Genomic DNA, 15,406 nt, shown 5'->3' with positions numbered 1-15,406 from the left:
CGACAACTTGCCTTCGCTATATGATGTCCAGATACCGGGGGCTGACAACTCATTTTCCAAGTTCCAAGCTGCCTCTGATCGGGGATTTGCAAATGAATTGATTGACAAAGCTTGATTGATTTTGGGGTTAATATTGGGATTAATATTAGAGCTAATATTTATGTCACTTAATGAGCTTAATATTGGGGTTAATATTTATGTCACTTTATGAACTTTCTTTTTTGCTCTTATAAAACTACTTTTATTTTAACTATTTTACTAGATGTTTTCAACATAACTACACCTGAATATTATAACTACTAGTATAAAATTAATTTATGAAAAACTTTTAAAAGATTGAAGTTTGTTTCAGTAATAAAAAATTTATTTAAAATATATGACTATAAATATTATATAATTTATTTATTGCACAAGCATTGGGTGTGCATTGAGCACTAGTATATATAAATGAAGAGGAATGGATTGGGGTAAACATTTGTTGTCATTATACGAACTTTCGTTTTAAACCTTACAAAAACTACTTTTCTTTAACTATCTACACACATGTCGTCAAGATAATTATCCATGAGCATTTTTAAACCTTACGGAATGTAATTAATTTCACTCTAAAGAGAAAATTAATTTCTGTAAGCCGCACATTAAATTTGGGGCGAAATCCATTTGATCAACAGCTGGAAAATCGCCTCAGATTCAATTTGCGGTAATCCGATTTTTTTTTTCAAAATGGCACATCTAATGTGCCACAATTTAAAATTTTTTTTTGAAACCGAACATCTGATGTGCGGCAACGAAATATGTACACATTCAGTCTAAGAAAGGGCAAGGAAATACGTACACGAGGCTTCAAGGCAATTAGGGGTGTTCACGAATCGAACCGCTCGCGATCGAGTACGAGCTCGAGCTAATTAAGTTGAACTTGAGTTCAAAAATATTAAGTTCGTTGGCTCGCGAGCTCAATTATATATATATATTTTTTATTTTTTTATTTTTTATTTTAATAGTAAAATTACACATATATTCCTAATATTTTATTATTTGTTAAAAAATTATTATTTTATTCATTTTAAAAAATAAATAATTATTTTTTATTTTTTAAAAATAATTTTATTATTATTATTATTTTATTTTTTAAGTAAAATGTCGAGTTCAACTCGAGTTCGAGTTTCACAAAATTAACTGGAGGCTTGACTGGATTAGACCAAAGCTCGGCTCGATTCGACTCGACTCGCTTCGTTTGCACCCCTAATCTGGTCAATGAAATCTAAGAAAAATCAATTATGCGTTCATGATGATTCTGAGAAAGACCAACCGTCAAAATAACAGGAAAGCAACAGCAAAGCAAAACTGTGTGCTGACTGCTGCGTGGGTCAAAATAGCTATATGCCCAAGCTAATTGGTTGTTTGAATGTGGCTTTGGCTTTGGATTTGGCGAAGAGTGGAATTGTGGGGAGGAAATGACGACATATGTTGGGCCTAATCTTAAATAGCTTGTGTTACGCCTATTAGTTACTAGTGCTAATTAAAAGCCATTGGCTCGGGCGAAGAGTGGAATTGTTTGGGAAATGACGACATAGTTACTACTGCTAATTAACCGAATGACTTGGGGTTGAGCCTTTTCCTCATTTCTTTGTCAAAGAAAACTGTCAGCCATTCCTCAACGAAGGAAAATGTCAGCATCATCAGATAAATAAATGTCAGCCATTTCTTATGATTGTTATTTTTCTTTTTTGTATGTAATGATGTATAAAGTTTTGGGAGGGCAGTTACGTCCACACAAAAATAAGTTTAACATCATTCCGTCTCTGTTTTAACTATTTTAATTCCTTTTCTATTAAAATGATATCCAGCCTTTTTTTATTCTCTTTTTTTTTTTCCCTTAAACCATTCACGAATCCCTTAATTTTTTAATTCTTTTTTCTTTATTTCTGGTTTCTTCTCTTAATTTCTTGACAACTTTAGTTACAAGGTTATACTATGAAATTTTTAAAATTATCTGAACCTTTTCGTAAGTCTAAACTTTTTTATTTTCGTATGTAACGTGTCTTTTTCCTGATCAATGCAACTTTAGAACAAATGGGCATTGGGTTTGTTTGGATTGAGCTTTATTTCCCTAAATTTATTTGCTTACGTCATCATTACAATTTCCAATACACCTTTTTACCTTCCCAATTACCTTTTTATCTCACATACATCACATCACAAAAAGTGCTACAGTAAAAATATCTCTAATAATTCACAATCCAAATCAGTTATTATTTTGAACTACATATATATCATTTCATCTAAATCATCTATTGCTATTTGTTTTAACTGTTAATTATGAAAGTAAACTGACTAAAAGATAACATTAAAAGGTAAATTGATAGTGGGTATAAAGGTTTGGACGGGTAAAGTGATAATAATCCTTTATAAGAGGTTAAACTTCCTAATAACAAAACAGTGTGTTTGGATAGAGAAAATTTGGAAAAAAATAATTTTCCTCACAAATTTCAATCACCTTTTTATTTTTTCAATCACCTTTTTATCTTACATACATCATATCACAAAAAATCGTGCAGTAATTATTTCAAATAAATTATCCAAATAAACTCTTATCCAAACAAACTATGATTTCCAAATGGACAAAGGAATCGATCACACAATCGGACTCCAACTACCACTGTTCACCGAATCAAGCTTTATGGAAACAAGGCCGAACCAAAAACGACGATTTAGGAATTGGAATATTAATTTAATATAGTACTACTAAGTAACGGGAAACCTTTTAAGTGTCCGCCAAATTGACTTTGGCCACTCTAGGACACAAACTAAAAACGACGGCTGCAAATAATTTTGCGCCAGCACTTATCCGCTTCCAACTTACTAAAAAAGTAACTTTTCTGATGGTTTAAGACAAAATACCGAAGAAAACGCATTCTAGTGCATCTAAGAAAACGCCGCCGCCCTCCTTTTTCCTCTGAATCCTACTCTACTTTCTTCATCACAAATCGCAGCAAGTCGACCCGCATTTCTGGTTGTCGAATGGGCAAGGCTGTCTGTGTTATTATCAACCTCACCGGTAAGGATATCAAATTCACCGAGTGGAGGCGGGGGTATGTGGAGGAATTGAAACTGTGGGCACGGAAGCCCTTCCACGAAAAAACAATTAAGTCAGGGGACCATTACCCCTTCAGCTCGTCAGAGTTTGTCGAGCATTGGGAGCGTATACAGAAGGTGGTGCGAAAGTACCCGGAGTGGACTGTTTCCCTTGAAAGTGAAGATGTGAAAGGGATCCCGCTGCCACTCTCTGAACTCAAGGACAACAGAGCCTTCGTCTTCAAAATGGGAGAAAACAATGAGTTGGTGAAATTAACTGTATCCAGAGAAGAAGCGAAGCGCAGGGGAATCAAGAAAGGATTCTTTGGGAGTGTTGAGAAGATGGCAAGCCAATTAATCTCACTTGTGGTAATTGAACTTTCTCCTTTCTGGAATCCTGTCTCGTGCTTGTGTGTCCGTCAAATTATGCCGGTACCATTTCATCTATCTGATCGATACAAACTGGGTTTGGTTTCAATTCTTTTGTGTTTGCTTAATTGCTTTTACCTATTGATGTGTGGTGCGTATACGGTGGACTGTATGAGTTTTGTGCATTAGTGCTTGATTCAGGTTGGCATTCTTACAGACATACCTGAATTGTAGGGTTCATCACATTTGAGACAGAGAGTCCCTTCACTCTTTTATCCTGGAAATTCGTAGGGTAATTTTTTCTGAAATTATTGGAATTTTGGTTGTGTTTCTGCTCTGGTTTTCTTTGGGGTTCAGAAGAGAAACTGGTGAGTTTTGACTGGGTTCATTTTTAAGAGGAGTGTGAAAGTCTTGGGGAAGGAACCAGGAGTTCAGTGATCTATTCAGTTTCAAACAGATTTTAACCAGTTTAACCATTGGTGTAATCTCTTCTTTTAAACCACTCATAAACAGAGATCCATAGTAGGAATTACTAAAGCTTTTGGAGTTTCAAACCTATGCTCTTAATCTCCAAAGGTTCCGTTTTGCACAATTTTTCTAAACTCCGCAATTATTTCCTCTGGACTTCCTCCTCCAAATCTCATGCAAATTTGTGTAGAGAATTATGCCCATGTTATCTCCTGCCTGTTGCCAGAAACTCCCTGGTATCAAATGTCTTCTTCAAGTACATGCCAGCAATAGCAGTCTTCTCCCAGAATTACAGAAAAGTTATCCAAAAAGCTGAAAGAGAACGTGAAAGGCATGAGCCTTTTATACGCTGAAAGCAGAAATGTAACAACTGAATCCAGGTGGTCCACTGTTTTCTTCACACATGTCCCCTGATGTGGCTCAAGTCTAACAACTGCCCCCACTTCAAAACGGCACTGTCCTCCTTAAAATTCTGTTAACTCTCTTAATCACCGTTCAAATTTTGCCTGATCCTTTCTCAGATGACATTAGACTGAAGTTAGTGTTGCTAACCAATCTGCAAACAATCAAGTATATTACATTAACAATGTTGGAGTGATTAGCTTCATATTGCAGAGGTTTTTCATGTCCCAAAAAAAGAAAATATGGTTTCAATCTGCAATTAGACTAAAATTGTTTTTAAGTCAGGCTGTCTAGCCATACATTGCGGACTACAGAACTGTTGTGCATTGTGCTTGATTTACACTGGACTAGTGTTGGAACTTTTTGGCACCACTTAGATATCTTATTAATAAACTTAGAGATTTTGCCTTGTTTGACATCTTTGTAGTTTTCTCCCATTTATTAAGTGAATTCTGAAAAACGTTTCACAGATTTTGATGGCATAATAGCCTCATTTATTTTCTTATTTATCCTGTGGCAAACTATGCATCAATCTCTTTTGGAGGCATTGCTCGATTGATTTCTTGATTTTAGTGCACCTGCTGATCTATTTTCAGGATATGTTTCGGTTAATATAGGGTGTGAACGGAATTGTAGTTAAGTTTCCCCTTTATTTGCTCATGTTACCATCTACATCATGACAGCTTTTGATGCACAGAGTGTGGAGCTTATAACTTTCCTAGTTTGTCGTCTGCTATTGTATTTTGCCTTTTTGGGTCTGTATTTAACTAATTAACTTTCTCATTAGTTATTTTCTTATCAATTGAACTAGAATGAGAAGAAGACTGCTTCTAGCAGTGTGCGCCAGGATGAAAACTTGTGAAGAACTTGGCAAGGCTATTAGGAGTCACCACCAAGTCGGATTTACTTATCTACCTTGCAAGTGGTCTGGTAAGCTCAGACTGATAAAAATCAATATCGCCAAGGCTGTAGTGCATATGAACCCTGTCATTTGGTGATTAGGGATTTGTTTTTGGTATCCATATAAAAATCTTCTGACCAGCTAGTTAGGGTCAGCTGTTCGATTGATCAAGATTTTTCATTGATATGCTAATTGTATTGCTGTTCCTATTCTCTCTACTTTAGAGCTTCAACTCGTACCCATCTTGTACATGCATTGCTGTGCCTTGAGCAATTTATCATTTTATCCATGGTCCGGGATACAAATTCAGTAACGTATGCTTTTGAAAATTGGGAAAGCCCTCAGGAAGCAGGAGCCAACTCAACCTATGGTGTTTGACTTTTCCCACTGGCCATAGTTTTGTTTCTTTTGGTCTATTTGACTGCCAAAAAGTCAGAACCTGTTAATCTCTTCAGTCCCTTTGAAGACTGACAGAATCCTTGCAAGCAAAGTCGAAAGACATTGTTAAAGCTTAATGACCTTTTCCACAAGAATGTCACCTAGATGCGTTGTGAAGGGAAGCAGCAGAAACCTGTTGATAGTTTCTTTTTGCACGAGATATGTTGTGGTGCTGAACATTCATTTTCTTGTTTTTGAGGCCTTTGACTAAGGACACTATATAGAATCTAGGTTACCTGATATTGGAGGGGGAAAAGAATGCTTTGAGTCATATGCAGTTTGATCTATGAACTGCCTTGCCAGCTTGGTTCCTCAGGTGGGAATCTGTGACCTCATGTATAAGTAATTTAGATAAGTTGGTGTCCCTCTTGCAATTGATGCCCCTGCTGCAGCTAACGCTTATTTCTAATGTTAGATTCTTTCGAAATCTCTGGCAGGTCTGCAACATTTGTAGCATGCAAGATGGGAAGTCTTTTTACTTGCGTAACATGTGCATGTTACAACTTGTGGGTGTCAAAATGGCAATTTGGACATGTTTTGGGTATGTTTGGAGGGCTTGTAGCTGGGTAATAGAGTGTAATTAGGTCAACTCATTTGTTTTCTGAAAACGTCAACTCTCGTTCGTTCAGCGTCTAAATATATGCAGTCTAAAGTAGAAGCAGGAAATCCAGCTATTCATTTATGACCCTTAATTTTTGGTTTTATTAAGTCTTCCCCTCTTTTCCACACAATTTCACACATCAGCACACACTCTACCACTCTTTCTGTTGTCCATAGATTTTAATATGCAATTTCCCCCATCAATCCCAAATTTGCTTCCGACCCTCCGTTATCCCCCAATCATCAGCGTCTCTTCTTCCTTAACTACTACTTCCCCCAGAATCACCGCTTCCTTCCTACCCTATTCAGCATCACCATATTATCTGCATCCCTTCATTACTTCCTCTCTCTTTCCTCCCCAAAAGTTGTAACAAGTTTATATCTACCTTTTGCCTTCGCTGGTATCTACTCCTGAGATCCTTCTCCAGCGAAACCATCGCCACTCTCCTTTGTGGTTTCTTTCCCTCTTTCATTTCCTGAGATGCTTTAGGTTTTTTTTTTTTGGGGGTTGGGGGGGGGGTTAAGCTCATGATTATTTAAGGAAAACCAAAAATAAAGCCAAAATAACAAACCAAATCCAAGCAGAAATTATCGAAAAAGAAACCAGAAGACATGCGGCGGGGGTTTTTGGAAATTTTTCAAGGCTGAGATGGAGTTTGGCAAGAAAGCAAAAGGAACCCTGACCTGAAAAATTGTTGCTAAAAGATTTTGATTTGTACTTGTATGTATTTCAAAAGAGGAATTTACAAAAAATGAAAGAAAGAGAGAGACGGAGAGAGAGGAATGAGAGAGGCGGAAGTGCGGGTTGAAGTCAAACAAGGTGATCGATAAGAATGCATTGAGAAGAGCTACTTTATGCTCAACTTGTGGAAAAGAATTTGAGGCTATATGCAGTACACTTTGCTCCCAGGGCTAATGTTCATTACGAGAGAGAATGATCCAAATGGGTCCTCGCATTGACCAAAAAAAAATTCATCTTCTAATTGCATGACCAAATACCTGAACGAGAAAGAGACGACATTAACAGTAAGTGCGAGGCTTCACAACGAACCTCTAAGGCCCAAGAGAACGACTGCAATGTTTCATCTTGTAAGAGAGCACGGCCGAGCAAAATTGCTCTCCCATGATTGCTTATGCCAAACCAAACCCCAAGTGGTAGATTGTAAGTAGAGCTATTAAGTCAATCGAGTAGCTCGAAAGCTCGTTAGAGCTCGACTCGTTAAGGTTCGAGCTCGGCTCGTTAATTTTGGTTAACGAGTCGAGCTCGAGCTCGAAACATGCTCGTTTAGTTAACTCGGCTCGTTTGATACTCGAGTAGCACGTTAGAACTCGTTAATAAAGGGCATATTTGTCATTTTAGAAATTAAAATTATAAAAATTAAAAATTATAGATTTTTATTAAGGTTAATTTGCACGAGCTCGAGGTCAAACTCGTGAAACTCGACTCGTTTGTGATAAACGAGTCGAGCTTGAACTCGAGCTCGAGCTCGAGCCACATGTATATTTAACGAGCCGAGTTCGAACACATTTTAAAGCTTGTTTTCCTAACGAGCTCGAGTCGAGTTCGGCTCGAATTAAATTCGAGTCGAGTTCGGCAGCCAAATACTCGGCTCGATTAACAGCTCTAATTGTAAGTAATTGAACGATAAGTGGTGTCAAATGTAACAACATCACCAAAAGCTGAAAATGTAGAGACGGAGTCTCCATAAGGCATAAGCCCGTGCAATGTTTTCTACTCCTCAGTAGTATAGTTGTAGACAAATCCATCATCCTTATGTGCCATGGCTTTACAACCCTCAAGATGCTCTTGGAGATCATTCTCCCTCCTCTCATCTGAGACAACCTTTTTTTTCTCCAAGCACGATAATTTCTGTTCTACTCTTATTTTTTTTCTCCCAATATGCTAATATTTGTTCTACCTTTACTCCTACTCCTCCTATTTTACACTAAAAGGAAAGGACGAATCCAAAGGAGTTAATAGAGATTTGGAGGAGATTGAACTACTATCAAACCATACGGATGCTTAGTGCATCCTTTAGCAAAATTTTCTAGGGATAAGAAAATACAGGTAGAGAGATTTGATCCCTCGATCTACATCCAAAGGAGGATTTAAGTCCCTCCTTAGTAGGGATATTCATTCAATAAAAAAAAATTCGGGGATTTAATAACGAATTCGTCAAGATCGCTTACCGTTCAAAGTTTAGTTTGATAAATTAGATTTTGGTTAGAGAATTGGTAGTTCGATAATATCCAAAATTCGAAATATCGATAGTAAGCTAAAATATTTCAATTTTCTAAAAAAATTATTATTACACCAAAATAATATTACATATGTTTTTTTTCAGCTTTTCAATAATAATAATAATAATAATAATAATAATAATAATAATAATAATAATAATAATAATAATAATAATAATAATAATAATAATAATAATAATAAAAACAGTAGCACGTGATCAGTCATCAACTCATCATGACATTAAGTAAACAAAAAATAACAAATCAATATTGTATTTTGTCATTTCCCCTGTCCAAACTCCAACCAATTCTGTAATGCAATAAATCAATACTAAAATGTCAAATAGTTAGTAGTTAGCACACAGAGTAGTTAAATAGTCAATGGTTAAACTAGTCAATAAGTTTGTTAGTAGTAATATGTAGACATCAATTAGCGGTTAAGTAATTATTAGTTACTATTTACTAATTAGTACTTAGTAATACCTATGGATATAACTAATATATACGTGTATATATTCTAAAATTTTAAAAATTCGGCTAATAATCAACAATTCAATAATGCATTTTTAATATCTGTTTTCGAACTATTTTACTAAATATTAAAATTAGACATGTTTCAGTCTTGCCGAATTCCATTTTACTGAAATCTGAAATCCGATTTAGATTGGATCAACCAAATTTTCAGTTTTTTTCCAAATACACCCCTACTTCCTGATGGCCTACTCAGCTAGCCCGAGTTCCCTCTTCTCAGACAGCATAACATCATTTTCTTGGACTGTCTTTTCACATGTCCTGACAAATTTCTTTACATTTTTTTCAATAGGGTTAAATACCAAAAACCACCCTGTGGTTTGACTAATATTCACTTTACCTCCCTATAGTTTGGAAACCTACAATTTAACTCCCTGTCATTTCAACTAAAGTGAAAGTCTAAAAGAAAACATCTACAATAATGGTATTTCTGTCAGACTTTCACTTTAGGTGAAATGACAGGGAGTTAAATTATAGGTTTCCAAACCATAGGGAGGTAAAGTGTATATTTGGCAAACTATAGGGGGATTTTTGGTATTTTACCCATTCTCAAATGCATGAAACATTCTTCCAAGGGTTTGACTTATAGAGGGGCAATTTTGACATTTTCCTTTCAAACGTAGGTTTAGATGTTTTCCGTCAGACTTTTACTTTAGTTGAAAGGACGGGGAGTCAAATTATAGGTTTCCAAACCATAGGAAGGTAAAGTGAACATTAGTCAAATCACAGGGGAGTTTTTGGTATTTAACCCTTTTCAATAAAAAGCAATTGACCTGGTTGAACACCTTTTTCTACCTCCAGCACCTTTACTATTCGATTCACTGGGAATCCAGCTTTTGAGACTAGAAGGATGCGATCTTGGTCTGCCTCTTGAATTTTCTATGAGCGGGAAGTACCTGCACTTGATCATCTTCCATTTGCTCGTGGTTATGAACAATACCGAACTGAGAGACATACCATTGAGCCTGGCCATCTACAACCACCTTTGTTAGGTACACTTTTGCATAACAACCACACTAGTTGGGATCCTTTTTGCCATTATTCAGTGTCAAATTTAATGTCAATCCCATTTATCACACGGAAGTAGAAAAAATTTAAATAAACAGTACATGACAAATTAAATGCACATGATACTTAACAAAAATATAAAAGTGATACTAAGTTGTTACTGAAAAAGTGACACTGAAGATTCTATATATAACCACTCAGAAGATTTTCGATCAGGTGGATGCTCCACAATGGCTCTCTTCCTTGGAGGATTAAATCCTGAACGGTAACAAACAAAATCCCTAAATTTTGGCTTTCTGTTGAGCAGGCTTTCCTAATTGAAACCCATTCTTTCGAGGAAAGTTGCTATAATATTCAAAAGCTTGTCATCACTTCGAAATATCTGGCCAACATAAGGAGTAAAAACAACTTCATTCAACAAAGAAATTGTTGTTTTATTCTTCATGAATGCGATCGGTTGGTCATCGCCTTTGTACTTTGAAACATAGCACTTCCAATTTCCACAAGGGCATTGCTACCGTCGAATCCATATATTATTCAATGTCTTCACAGCCATAGTTAAGAGAGAAATCTATGTATAACTATAATATCCGAAATCCCAAGTCTGCCACTTTGAGCCCTTAAACCTCTGAATCTTGAGAAGTCAAAATTCTTGATTCCTAGCACAATACCATAACTAGAATTACTTCAGCATGGAAGTTAAATTCCGAGCTGCTCATTTACAGAGAGCTCAACATGTAAGAAAGCCAAAATTATTTCAATTGACTACACAAAATTAATTAAAAAAATTGCAGAGAGCTCAACATGTAACAAAGCCAAAATCATTTCAAACAGCTATAAAATATTTATCCAAAAAAAAAAACACAAACACATACGTTTCAGTTGCAGTACAAACAGCAACAATTCAAAGAAAAAGCACTTAATTACCATCACAGTTTTCTTTATAACATTCCTTCTAAAACGATAACTGTAATGTCGTGTCAATAGACACACTGAATTTTTTTTGTGTAGCTCTAATTACCAAAAAGATATTCCCAAGATTAATAGATAATTAACAGAACAAAAAAGTGATAAATTTTCAAATGATATTGAAGAGAGAAAGAAATTTGCACTGAAATACAATAGGTGATGTTAGGACTGGCCCAGGAAATTGACGAAAGGATTTTTGGCAAACCCAAATGATAAATAACAAAGCAAAATAAATAAAACAAGAACACAGAAATTTACATGATTTGGTCAAATTGACCAACGTCCACGGGCGGAAGGAGAACAATATTTTTACTATGAAGAAAAGTGTACAAAATACCTTAGGAAAATGTTCCTAGGCCCAAATACTCCTAATTCTTAAAACACAAGAGAGCCCAAAATATTTTACTAAACAAAAGGTTTAATGACCCAATAACTCATAAATGCTCTCTTGGTTTGGTGCACTTAATCTCATCACATGCCTACTATATTTATAGGCACATAAGGAAGAGCCTCCCTTATGCAAAATCCGATGTGGGGCTAAAGCAAAATTAACAAATTTCCACTTTAGCGTGTCCCCAACATCGATAATAGCAAAGCTGCTTCACTTTCTCTACATAAGCCCCAATGAGCTTAGATCACCAACAATGAACACTAACCAAATTCAAGTATTGCTTGAACTTATAAATTGTAAGAGGTTTCGTGAACATATTAATAAGATTCTTCTTGGTACTGATTATTTGAACAAGGACTTTTTTCTCAGCAATAGTATCTCGAATGAAATGAAATTTTACATCCATGTGTTTTGTCCTCTCAAAATACATTTGTTCTTTAGTCAAATGAATGGCACTTTGACTATCACAATAAATAGTAATAATACCTTGATGCAGACTAAATTCGTCAAACAAACTCTTCAATCACAAGGTTTCTTTGATTGTCTCGGTTATAGCTATATATTCTGCCTCCGTAGTAGATAAAACTACAATAGGTTGTAACGTAACTTTCCAACTAACTGCACAACCGTCAATATAGAATACATAATATGAAAGTGATATTCTCCTGTCAAGATCCCTGGCATAGTCAGAGTCTACAAAACTAACCAAAGTGTTATTATTTCTTCCAAATTCCAAACAGCAGTTTGAAGTCCTTCGCAAGTATTTGAAAATTCACTTCACAGCCTGCCAATGTGTTTTTTTCAGGACAAGACATATATCCACGCTGACTGCTTGTGCAATATCTAAACGAGTACAAACCTTTGCATACATAATACTGTCGACTGCACTAGAATAAGGAACCCGTGCTATATACTCTTTCTCTTCAACTGATTGTGGTGACTGAGCAGCAGATAGTCGAAAATGACTGGCAAGAGGAGTAGTCACAGGTTTACCATCTTTCATGCCAAACTTCTCCAAAATTTTCTCAAGGTAATTTTCTTGAAACAAGAATAACTTTCCAACTCCTCAGTCTCTCTTGATCTCCATGCCAAAAATTTTCTTAGTTGCTCCCAAATGCTTTATTTCAAATTCACTATTTAACTGTAATTTCAAAGTATGAATTTCTGACAAATTCTTAGCAGCAATGAGCATATCATCAACATAAAGTAGCAAATAAATGAAAGAACCATAATCTAACTTTCGGAAATAAACACAACTATCATAATGCTCCTTGAATAACCATGACCCAACATAAAAGTGTCAAACCTCTTATATCACTGTCTTGGAGACTGTTTCAATTCATATAAGAATTTCCTTAACAAACAAACATGGTCTTCCTTTCCTTCAATTTCAAATCCCTGAGGTTGCTTCATATAAAATTTCTCTTCAAGTTCACCATGTAAGAAAGCTATTTTAACATCAAACTACTCCAACTCCAAATCATACATGGTAACTAAAGCAAGTAAGACACGAATAGAGCTATGCTTAACAACAGGTGAAAAAATTTCATTAAAATCAACACCTTGTACCTGACTATAGCCCTTTGCAACCAATCATGCTTTATACCTTGCATTTTCAACCACTGAAATACCTTCTTTCTTCTTGAAAACCTATTTGCATCCAACAATTTTCTTATCTGAAGGCAGTTTCACAAGAATCCAAGTTCTATTTTGATGGAGAGAGTCAGTTTCTTCATTCATTGCAATCAACAACTTAACAGAATCATTACAAGAAATTGCATCTGAATAGGTAGTAAGCTCACAAATTACATCAATTTCTTCTGTAACAGAAAAACATATGCAACTAAATTTGCATATTTTTGTGGTGGTCGAATATCCTTCTTTGGTCTATCTCTGACAATGGAATATTCTTTCTTTTCTGAATTATTTTTATCAGTAGATTCAGATGCATCTACTGGCACTTGTTGAATAGAAGGACCAGAACTACCAATCTCAAACTCCACCTACTTCTGGATACTATTATCTGTTTGACAAGAACTAGAAGACTCCTTCTTGAAAGATAATATAGAGAATTCATCAAAAGTAACATCTTTAATGATTTTAAATTTTAAAAATTTGGGATCAGGATACTATAATCTGTACCCTTTCACCTCAGAAGCATATCCAATGAAAATACATTTTTTAGCTCGAGACTCTAATTTTTCATCATTAACATGCATGTATACTAGACATCTAAAAATTTTAAAATTAGAATAATTAGCAGGAATACCTAACCAAACTTTCTCAGGAGTTTTGAAATTAAGAGCAGCAGAAGGAGCGTGGTTGACAATATAACAAGCCATAGAGATTGCCTTTATCCAAAAGTCTTTTGTCAACCCTGCATAAGAGATCATACACTTTACTCTCTCCAAAAGTGTTCTGTTCATACGTTCAGCTATACCATTTTGTTGAGGCGTCATCTTGACAATGCGATATCAAAAAATTCCTTCATTCTTTCAAAATTCATCAATTCTCTTTCACAAAATTTCATGCCATTATCTATTCTAATCCACTTGATTTGTTTACCTGTCTATTTTTCAATCAAAACTTTTCATTGCTTGAAAATGAGGTAAACATCATTCTTATGTTTAAGAAAATAAACCCAAACTTTTCTTAAATAATTATCAATGAAAGTCAACATATGCCTGGCATCACCCTTAGACGGAACATAAGATAGACCCCATAAATCTGAATGAATATAATCAAGAGTATCTTTCGTCTTATGGATTGCTGGAGATCTGAAACTAACTCTTTTTTGCTTTTCAAAGACACAATGTTCACAAAATTCCAATGACCCAGTACTCTGACCGTAAAGAAGTTTCCTTTTGCTTAGTATGCCCAAACCTTTCTTGCTCATATGCTCCAACCACATATTCCACAATTTAGTGATGTCAGAATCTGATAAAGATGATGAAGAAACTGCAACCGAGCCTGTGACAGTAGTTCCCTACAAAACATATAAACTACCAACCCTGCAAGCTTTTATTACAACGAGAACACCTTTAGAAACTTTCAAAATGCCATTTTCAGCTGTGTATTTGCACCGAAAAGCCTCTAGGGTACCCAAAAAGATGAGATTCTTTTTCAAATCAGGAATATGTCTAACATTAATGAGCGTCTTCACAACACCATTATGTATTTTACTTTGGATTGTATCCTTACCAACAACATTACAAACGACATTATTACCCATCAAAACATTCCACTATTACAAGATTCATAAATGGAAAATAAATTTCTATTGGGACATATGTGATAAGAGCACTCCGAGTCTAAAATTCTTTCATTTTTGGACCTTCACCTGTCATTAGTCATAAAAAAATATTTTCTTCATTCTTATCAGCTGCAATACTAGTTTCGGCAGTGTCAACATTTTTCTCACCAAATTTTCCTTTTTATTTCAATTTATTTTTCAATTTGAAACAATTGGCCTTAATGTGCCCCATTTTATGCCAATAATTACACTTTATATTTCTATATTTGAATTTAGATCTACTATTGTCAAATTCTCTTTTCTCGATTTTGCTCCTAACAACCAAACCTTCTGCCTGACTTCCACTAGATTCCCCATTAATAACCCTATCTATCTGTTCCTTAGATTTTAATACAGATTTCATTTCATGATACAAAATTGTTTCTTTTCCATAAATCATAGTATCACGAAAATATTTAAAAGACCGGGGAAGGGAACACAAAAGTAATAGGGCCTGATTCTTATCATCAATTTTTGAATCTATATTTTTCAGATCCATAATAATGGAATCAAATTTATCAAGATGTGAGAGTATAGACGTATCTTCAGTCATGTGAACTATATACAGACTTTGCTTTAAATAAAGCCGATTCTCAATCGTCTTCTTCATATACAAGGCCTTAACCTTGTCCCACATGGCCTTTGCCGAAATTTCAGTGGCTACCTCCCGCAAAACCTCGTTAGAGAGATTTAGGATAATACTGGACCTTGTCTTTTTATC

The 15,406-nt window shown here is 35.2% G+C and overlaps 1 long non-coding RNA gene across 1 annotated transcript; it reads left to right on the top strand.

Moving 5' to 3' along the window:
• Window positions 1-2,797: 2,797 nt before the first annotated feature.
• Window positions 2,798-5,528, top strand: LOC113690001 (uncharacterized). Its single transcript, XR_011814935.1, has 2 exons — window positions 2,798-3,444; window positions 5,126-5,528. It is a non-coding gene; the product is annotated as an uncharacterized lncRNA (long non-coding RNA).
• Window positions 5,529-15,406: the final 9,878 nt, after the last annotated feature.

The sequence above is a fragment of the Coffea arabica genome, chromosome 5c, assembly GCF_036785885.1.
Source record: "Coffea arabica cultivar ET-39 chromosome 5c, Coffea Arabica ET-39 HiFi, whole genome shotgun sequence".
Taxonomy (NCBI): domain Eukaryota; kingdom Viridiplantae; phylum Streptophyta; class Magnoliopsida; order Gentianales; family Rubiaceae; genus Coffea; species Coffea arabica.
Note: the sequence above shows the minus strand (reverse complement) of the source record. Positions and strands in the feature narration are given on the sequence as shown.